At 41.5% G+C, this 10,148-nt stretch overlaps 1 long non-coding RNA gene across 1 annotated transcript; it reads left to right on the top strand.

Annotated features, from left to right (window-relative positions):
- The first annotated feature begins 3,444 nt into the window (after positions 1–3,444).
- On the top strand, positions 3,445–4,734 carry LOC110676341. The gene is made up of 2 exons (XR_002500286.1): positions 3,445–4,148; positions 4,205–4,734. It is a non-coding gene; the product is annotated as an uncharacterized LOC110676341 (long non-coding RNA).
- Positions 4,735–10,148: the final 5,414 nt, after the last annotated feature.

Here is a 10,148-nt window from a genome sequence, read left to right as displayed (position 1 = left end):
TGAGCGGAACAAGTTTAGCGTGAGGTTGATAAACAACAAACCAACGAGCGAGTCAATTTTGTTGTTGCTGGATTTGACATTTTGTTGTGTCTACAAACATTCAATGCAGGGATGTTGTAAAAATTTTGAGAAATCTCCACTTTCTACACCCAGGGTTGAAACAACTGTGCCGCACGACGAATTTCACCTCAAATTCCCAAATTTTCAAAAAATTGTAAGAAAATCAGGAGTGCATACAAAAAATACCTGAAAGCGCCAATAATCATTAAAAAGTATCGCCTTTCGAAGAAAAATATAAAAATTGGGGGTAAGGTCTGACGGAAATGGTCTATTGGAAGCTTTCGTTGACGCAGTAAGTTTACTGTCGGAATTAATCAAACCCGACCAAATGCTTACTGCAACAAAATTTGTTAAAACAAGGTTAAGTGGGAGAGCTCGTCTAGCTTTACCCACTAACGTAGCCACACTCCAGGGAATAATCGACGCGGTATCGAATAACTGTAAAAGTACTGAGTCACCAGATACAGTGTTGGCAAAATTAAACAGGTTAAGATATACACTGCCCATAACTGCATATTTGTAACATTCGACAAAAGTAGGCATTGAGTAAATGGAATACCAAGTGTGCGTTTTATGGCAGTATGGGAGGAAACTAAAATTTCTAAAAATTACCAGGAACTTAAAAGTGCCTATTTGAGGCTGATATTTTGTACAACTCATATCGCATACTAGGTGAATTGTACGAAAATAATTCTGATTGAAATTTCATTGCTATCACATTACTAGGCCCATTTATAATCTCAATGTGACTGTTATGCGGTTATAATTATCAATGTGACAAAACAACTTGGTATTTTTTTCGAATTTTCTAGAACAATCTCACAGATATCAGTAAGTTGATCGAAAGTATTTATCATTTGATGACACTCCATGGTATTAACTCCATTTTGTCAAAAATGTCGAATGTTACTGTTTTGCAGTTATGTGCAGTACACGCGCAGAAAACTTTTTGGAACAAGTTGAAGCGCTTTCAACCCAATTGACCACCATGTACATCCAAAGCAAGATTCCAACAGATGTTGCCACCAAAATGGCAACGAAAGCTGGAGTCGACGCCTTAATCAACGGAATACCGGACAATGAAACTAAAATCATATTAAAGGTTAATGCATTTTCAACAATAGACCATTTCCGTCAGACCTTACCCCCAATTTTTATATTTTTCTTCGAAAGGCGATACTTTTTAATGATTATTGGCGCTTTCAGGTATTTTTTGTATGCACTCCTGATTTTCTTACAATTTTTTGAAAATTTGGGAATTTGAGGTGAAATTCGTCGTGCGGCACAGTTGTTTCAACCCTGGGTGTAGAAAGTGGAGATTTCTCAAAATTTTTACAACATCCCTGCATTGAATGTTTGTAGACACAACAAAATGTCAAATCCAGCAACAACAAAATTGACTCGCTCGTTGGTTTGTTGTTTATCAACCTCACGCTAAACTTGTTCCGCTCAAAAATAAGTAGCGGGTTCACAAAATTGGCCCCTTCACATGCAGCACGTTTCCTGTGAAAATAGGTTGTATTCATTATTGAGCAATGTCTTGTAAACCAAAATCAATGAGTAAATTACGCACAGCGAAAGAACGCTCGAAATTCGGAATTCGCTTCCGTTTTTCTTTTGATTATGAAAACATGACAATGTTTAAGTTTTTCAGTTTTTTTTCTATTTTAATATCTAAAGCGGAAGTAAATGGGGAAACAAATTTCGTGAATGTGACCATCTTTCAGCTTTTCGATGAAAAAATTCCCGGTAAGAAATCATCTTACCAACAGTCAACTGTTTGCTGTCACATGGGTGATGACTGACAGTTCTATTTTCAGTGATTTGCATATAGACAATGGCCAACATGTTTACGTATAGGCTCAAAGAATGTGTGCGAATTGCACAGATTTTTCACTTATTCAGACATTTTTGCATTCATTGCCTTATTTTATGCAGATCGAACTCATGCGATGCGTGAATCTGGTTTAGCGTGCTGCTTCTATGCCCTCAAACAGTCACCGAAATCACAAGAACTCCACGAAAAATGGCCGTCCTTGTAGTTGGAATTTAATGATATTCTCAACTTTGAAATCCTTCAGGACCACAACAAATAAACCGCTGAAGCTGCTGTGGTGCACCGGATGATCCGCGATAGGTTCCTGCTCTTTTGTGGTTTTATGGCCGGCGGCAAACTGGCAACGAGGATTTCGGAAGCGTCTCATTTTTATTACCGGATATCCCATGGAAGCCGGGGCAGAATCCGAATCAAATTTATTAATCAAACAGCTCTTGCAACCTTGAAAGCGGCATTGTTACGGATCTCGAATTATGATCAAATAGCTTAAAAGGGTTTATTCACAAATTTCATAACGCCAAAAATAATCATTTTCAACACCCACCCACCCCCTCATAACGCATTTTGTAAGAATATTTTCCGAATTTTGTATGACTTGTAACATCTTGAAGACACCCACCCACCCCCTTCAGCGTTATGAAATATGCTAATGGGCCCAAAGATGTTATGCTGCCACGCTGTGAAATTTTTTGTCGCCTATTTTCCAGTGGCCTTAAAACCAGGAGCGAGTAGCACTCTTTTCGAGAATTATTTAGCTGGAGCACCACAGCAACTTCATGCGAAGGATAAGAAGGGGATCATTCATCTGTCCACGAAGAATTTCATCGCGACGGCTCTTCCTGATGGTCCCAGTTTCCATTTGTTTGGGGTCTTGGTAGTGCATCCAAACCCGAATATCAACAAAGTTGAGACCAATGTTCTGAATTTACTTTGGTGGCGCAAATCATTGTTGTGTGCCACTTTTTCTTTCTTTTATTTTCCGGCTGACGTCACTATTTGCTCTGCATAAGAATAGCGAAAGAAGAAAAGAGAGAACTAGTGTCACGCATCAATGATCTGCGCCACCTGAGTAAATCTTGATCGTTGCAGTAAATCCAGAAGCTTGAGTGGAGACCGCAGAGGAACAGCTGATCAAAATTCACCACAACGTGGAGATAAAATCATAGGGGAAAAAGGGGCCTGATAAAAATTGGAGAGAAATAATATGTACGGGACCGTGGGGCGAATTGTCGTGCCACCAGTTTTTCATTGTTTTTCACTAGTTAGGGGCTTCAAAACATATGGGTTCCTTAGGAAAGTTTGTCCAGTAAATTGAAAGAAAGCTCATGAGCAAATAAAATTTTTTGACGGAAATGGTCTATTGTTGTGGCGAACCATCATATGGTTGTACCAGCGCAATAGCATTTTTCAGATCAAAATTTTCTTCCGGCGGCGGCATTTTTGGCGTTTCGTCTGAGCTGGCTAACTTTCGTTTAGTTATTGTGCAAATTTCCCAATAGATGTCTCTAGTTTGCTTACAGATTTCGTTGAATTAGTTGGACGGTAATTCCTGGTACCTTTCGTCTAGACAATTTTCGATCACTTCTTTTAATTCTTTGGCTAAATTAAGATTCGACTCTAAAGTGTCTTTAGAAATTTGCTTGTAGATTGACTTTTTAAGGTTGTCTTTGATTCTTTTTAGGTCGCTTATTGCTTGCCTGATAGTTGGGAATAATAAAATGTTTGCTATTGGTGGGATTTGTTTTCTCGGGTAATTCATAACAAAATCGAATACATATCAAGTTTTCTAATACATACATGTTTGTACAATGCTGTTCCTGTTCATACTCGGCCAATACCTTGTTATTGTTGTACTGCTGGTGTTGCTTGGCTCATCACGGCTATGCGGCTAAGTTTTGCACTGTCGTACTGTTAATTCTGCTTGGCTCATCACGGCTACGTTTTGCACTGCGGGACGGTTGAGCAGCTACCTGCTTGCTGCTTTCCGTGTGATTTTTTTTTTTTGTAAACTGTCACTCGTCTATCGGTGGATTGACGTACTTTACTGTTATCACTTCGATACCGTTGCTGAATTTTGTGAACTGTCAAAGTCTGTTTTTCAAAGCCTTTTCAAGTGCTCTCCGTGTTTTCGTCTAGTGAAATAGTGACACTTCATTAAGTTGTTGTTCGATTATCGCGCACAAGATGTAGAATGTCGCTTGCATAAGAGCTACCGCTACACAGAAAAGCGCAATTGGCTGATACATTTTGAGTGAGTGTTCCCTTATTAACTTTTGTCCACGCGCATTAAACTACACTTGTTTTCAGATTGTTCAGGCTAACTGCATTGTTCACGCGTGTCTGGGTATGCATACGTTCGTAGTTAGTGATTAACTTATACGCCAGGTAAATAAGTACGAAAATCACTATGGCCACTAAGGTGTACGCAATAACTTCCGTCGAAACTGTGGTTCTCTCGGCGTGTTCCTTGTTTTTCGCGTTGCTAGCATTGATTATGCTCACAATTTGTTCGTGTGTAACCGGTGGCACTGCTGGTTTTGTTTCGGTTGAACCCATTTTTGCTTCGGTTACACCAGATTTTCACTTTAAACCGACGAGCTAATTCTTTCGTCACGGTCAGCCATGTAATAGGTTACCGGACTTCGGATATTAAACTTGACTTAACTAACTGAGTGATGGTTAACGAATGAATCTTTATTTCGGAGAAGGCTTAAGTGGTAACCTAATGTGGTAAAGAATGGTTGAACGAGGAGTGAGCACAACGCTTGGTATATTTGATAAACAGATGTCGTAAATGCGGACAGTGCTTGTTGTGCACATATGGTAACAATTTGGAGGTATCATAATAAGGAAGGCAAAATATAGTTTGTGTAAACTTGGCCTGCTGAGACTTTCCCAGTAGGTCAAATATGGGTGGTCAGATTTTAGGTTGTTGCTGTGTCAAATAGAGGAAGTGTTTAATTTATGAGTATGTGCTTCGTAGAAATATGAAGCGGGTGAGATTGTGGTGTTGTATTACTACACCTTCTTTCGTCGAACTGGTTTTCGGTTGTCGCGATACTGCAACCGAGACTGGAAAAACTTCACGAATATCTTCCCCCTTCGAGAACTCCTCGACGAACTCCGCATCTCTGCTTATTGTCACAGCATCCGTGTCCGGATCAAGGCACCGGTACGCCTTTCTTCCTTCCGCATAACCAACAAAAATCATCCGGATACTCTTCTGGTCAAGTTTCTTCCTCTTTTCTTTCGGTACGTGAACATAGGCAGCAGATCCGAAAATACGCAAATGTTTGTAATCCGGCAGCTTTCCGCTCCAGAGCTCGAACGGCGTTTTACCAGTAGCGGAACAAGGAAGCCGGTTGAGTAGGTAGTTGGCGGTGTTAATGGCCTCACCCCAATACCTCTTGTCCATTTCAGCGTCACGTAGCAGACAACGGGTCATTTCGATCAACGACCGGTTCATTCGCTCAGCTTTGCCGTTTTGCTGCGGGCAGTCCAGTACCGAGTCCATCTCGAACAATCTTGGTTACATCCTCCGGGTGCTGATGCCCAAGCCGGCGATGCCAGATGTGCTGACATCCAGCCCGATGATTCGTCTCCGCCAACAACGATTGTTCTTTTTCACGCTTCAAGTGATACAAATTTCCATCACGGACACCGACAACGATAACAATTCCGTTCTTCGTGATACAGCACTCACTTTCGCTGAACGTTACATCGTATCCCTCGTCAGCGATTTTGCTCACCGAAAGCAAATTGTTCTTCAAATCCGGCACGAGCAGAACGTTTTTCAGTTTTAGATTCACGGGAACACCACTACCATCACACGCGTCAACACGACAGTCACCGACACCTTTTGATTGCACTTTGTTCCCATCAGCCAAACAAATTGTTTGCTTCCGCGAATCGTTCACTGACATCAGCTTCGAAACGTCACCAGTCATATGGGAGGTGCACCCCGAATCTACACGGTTAAAAAAATATATGCTAAGCAGCGTAAAGATCATACTAAAACCATATTTGGTCTATTCACTCCTGGACATGCATATTTCAACATTATGATTTGCTAGTATAAATGACAATTATGTATGAGCATGCTTATTATGTAATTATTAACGTCATGCATTAAACGGTATTATTCATCATTTCCATTTAAAAGTTTTGTGTTTATATTATTTATTTATTTTTATTAATAATAAATGAAACGCAAATATGTGATGAATAACAATTTAATAAAAACAATATACTACATCTGTTACTAAAGTGAAACTTCTATTCTATTTTGGCGATATTCCCGTAGAATCCGTGCAAACTCAATCATGTCCAACAGTTTATCCATGCCGAACCAAGAACAACGTCGCACATCGTACGGATCCGATTCGGAGTAGCGGGACACAACACAATCGTCTGATTCTTTGCGGAACAGTTTCTCACTATTAAATTACCATTGATTCTAGTTGCTTGGTGTTGATAGGGTGCCAGCAAAGATCCTGGAATACCGTTTCCAGATCGAAAAATGGAGGCTTCCGCGATGCGCTCTAAGCCGAGGCCAAACAGAACGAGCTTGTTTTCTGGGGGAAAAGTAATGTCGTAATTTTCGAATACATGGAACGCTTGCTGAAAAACTTACCGTGAATAGTACATGATTATTTGAATGTAATTTATCTTGAAATTGAGCTTATGAAAACACAGGTGAAAATTGGCAATTTTTGCAATGGCTTCCGTTCCGTACTAGGTAGAGAAAATTACTAGCAAATTTTACAAAGTCGCCAGAATAATATCTGCTTTGCTTTATGCACAGCTGATTATAACTCATCAATATGATTGATAAAGTATAAAAATATTAAAGCCAAGCATATTTGTTATCAGTTGCATCGATTAAAGTGGGCTAATGTCTAGAATGTCATAAATAATATGGTAAATAGTATTTTCCGTTTTCTCCGTGTAGGTACCAATGTTCATCTTCTTTCTTCGACCGAACACTGAAACACACTTCTTCATTTTCTTCTTGCACTTTGTTTACTTTCTGCTTCGAGCTGCCCGAACCACGGCCGGCACCATCGCGGCCGTCGCCTTTTCGCTGCTGATCCTGGATCCACTTGCGGCAATCTCGCTTAAAGTGCCCCTCCTTGCCGCAGTAAGGGACGATTCAAATATGACGTCCATCGTTTTTTGAGATTTTTAGACCCCCCCTCCCCCCTCTGTCACGCTTTTTCCAATACCTTCCACACGTACTGTCACACTCTCGTAGACCCCCCCCCCCTCCCCCTTACGATGGACGTCATTTTTGGATGATCCCTAATGGCACTTTTGTTTTGGTTTTGTGCCAGTCTGCAAGGCACGATGATGCTGTTCTGCACTGCTGCTGCTATGAAATTCACCCCCGCACCGTCTCCTCCACTCGTCCAAGAGTCGCCCTCGTACGAAATCCAACGAAAGTTCTTCTTCCGGACGAGACTCGAGCGACATGATGAGGGAATTATACGATTCTGGAAGGCTCCATTCTCTCGAGCCCTCTCGACACCAGCCAGTGGTCTGTCATCGTTTCTCCTATTCCAGCGAGACGATTGTGAAGTAGAATTATCTCCGAAAGATGGTCGGTCATACTGCCTCGCTCCGGTATCAGGCAAAAATCGTTACAATCTTCTATTGCCACGATTAATGCGTTATATGTTTAGGTTAAGTATATTCAAAGCGTTTTTTTTTCTTATAAGCAGGAGAAATAAACTCACCTGTAAAAAATCTGAACTGCTACGGCAAATGAAATGTAATATGTTGTTAACAAAATGTTAATTAAATCTTAAATTTGTTTTACCAAATTAGGATGATAGTGTTGTCTAATAACACAGCACACCTAGATATAAGAAATGAATGTAATGTTTGGAATGACACTAATAAAGAAATTAAAAAAAAAAAAAAGGTTGTGATCTTGTTTTGACTCTCGATGAGCGTTTTTATGCGCTCATCACAGTATTTCGCACTTTGGGGAAAGAACGCACGAATTGGTTCTGGACGCTGAATTTTCTCCTCGTCCATTGCTTCCAACTCGTCACCTTCCCAAGGGATGAGTGAAGGAGTTATTTCTTTTACCCAGTCTGCAGTCTCGAGATCCTTGCAGACAAGGACCATGTATCCAGACTTGTAGAGCAGGTTGCAACTCAAATCCGGCCGGTACAAGACGAAGGGGAGCGCAACGAGCTGGGTGGTTTGACCAAGTGGAGGAGGATCTTGGAAGTGTGGGGCGATCGAGGAATTGGAGGTTAGCAGCCATGGACCGAGTTAGTTGGCGTAACATTGTGGCGCAGGTCATGTCATGAAGGACGTAGAACCAGCAAAAGTAAGTAAGTAAGAGCAGGTTGCAGAATTTTGGTTTCATCGGCTCATTACGCTGTTTCTCCACTTATAGCAGCAGGGCCTCCTGAAGAGCATTAAGCTGAGTCGTGGAAAGATGGGATGTGGGAAAGTGTTTCGGAACAACTCCGACCTTCCTACGATTGGTCATGTCACTGTAGCTATGACCAGCCGTTTGGTTTTCTCCGCTATTTTGGTGACCGTCACTTGACTGCTGAGCCATTGGGCCATCGTGGTTCGATTGCTCAGCTCGATCTCTGGGATCCAGGCGTTTCTTGGTTCGTTTCTGCTTGGGGACGTCTTCACTGGTAGCCGAGTTGTCTAGGTCCGTCCTGCCACGTTTAGAGGAAGCTAGCTCATCTTTACCCTTCCCGAGCTGAATGAGGGCTTCAGATCGACTCACGCCGCTCTGCATCAGTGCTTTAAACTTCTTCCTTTGTCCTCTCGTGAGGTTTATTTTTGTCGTCTGTTGGTCATTCGCGTTGTTCTGATGACATGAAGGATCCGTTTTGGATTCAGATCCTGATGGTTGAGATTCTGGGATGTTGATGATAACATTTATACCATCGTTATTATCGTCGTCCATGTGCAGTTGGGTGTCCGGATACGGATGGTTTGTTGAATTTTTGTTGCTTACTTCGGTTGCGTCGGTAAGCATATCCTCCTGCGAACTTGCAAGTAACTGCTCTTCGGTTAGCTCAGTATTGCTCTGCACGTCCTCCACTACCATTGGCTCCGACTGAGAGAGGCAATCGACACCTTCAAGATTGTTGTTGTTTTGATTTGTACTCATATTTGTTCCCACGAGTCGCTGGGGAATAACGGTCCGCTGCATCAATGCCTCGCCGTAATGCAGTAAGGGCTACATACTGGGGAGTTCGCCCTGGTACACACCTGAGAGAGACTCGCGAAGAGGAAAAATATCAACGTCATATGCAGCCCAGATTCCCCTCTCACGAAACGTCAAATGCAGCCCACCGTTTTTATGGCTGAAAAACTGAAAAGTATTGTGTTCAAAGTAAACTGTTATTAAAAACCTCAGGCGGCGGAGCAGTTTTTTCCAAAGTTGCTAATAAATCTAAGCAGAAGATTAATTATTTCTAATGTCTGCTTTTTTTGGCTGGCATGAAATTTCACTCAAACGGCTATTTATGATTCGATGTGATGCAAACTCAATCATTTTTTGCTGAGAGGTTCATGTGAGGATTTGAACAGCATGCGCATAATTGGTATAAACACAAAGTGGAAGAAGAAAAAAACTCAGCAATCACAGAAAACGAAGACCGTCTTCGCGAGTCTCGTCTCAGGTACACACCAGGCTCCGTTCGCGATTGAGCATCTTTTAAACCCCCTCAACCATTCATCCATCAGCACGGGTCGCATGAATTGGGGTTACCTGTCTGGTGGATTTCTACCACCGAATCAGGCGATCCGTAGTATTATTCTTAGCCAGTTGAGTCAACCGCTACCGATAACTACACGGCTCTCTAGGCTGCTAGCGCTAGGAAAAGTTGCTAAAATTGATGTTCAACAACTTATTTGGCCAAGACAGCCATCAGACAGACTTTTGCGATCACCGTAAACATTTTTTTTCGATCCGTACATTTTTTAGTACTGGGAATTCTGAACATATTCTCAGAAGAAACTATGGCTCTAAAATCAATAAATCTTGATGAAAACCTCATGTCCGTCTAAATTAGCTTCCTGGACCAGTGTGCATTGAATGATTGAACGACAACGTTGGGTAATTTAAATGTTTATATACAAAACAACCAGGTATAAATTCGCTAGTCTATTTGAAATTTACAGAAAGATGAAGGAAATCTTTAGGATACCCAAGACGCAGACGATGGATTATGGCAGGAAAACTGACTTAGAATCGCATATTTCAAAATCA

This window comes from Aedes aegypti, chromosome 2, assembly GCF_002204515.2.
Source record: "Aedes aegypti strain LVP_AGWG chromosome 2, AaegL5.0 Primary Assembly, whole genome shotgun sequence".
In the NCBI taxonomy this organism is placed as follows: Eukaryota; Metazoa; Arthropoda; class Insecta; order Diptera; family Culicidae; genus Aedes; species Aedes aegypti.
Note: the sequence above shows the minus strand (reverse complement) of the source record. Positions and strands in the feature narration are given on the sequence as shown.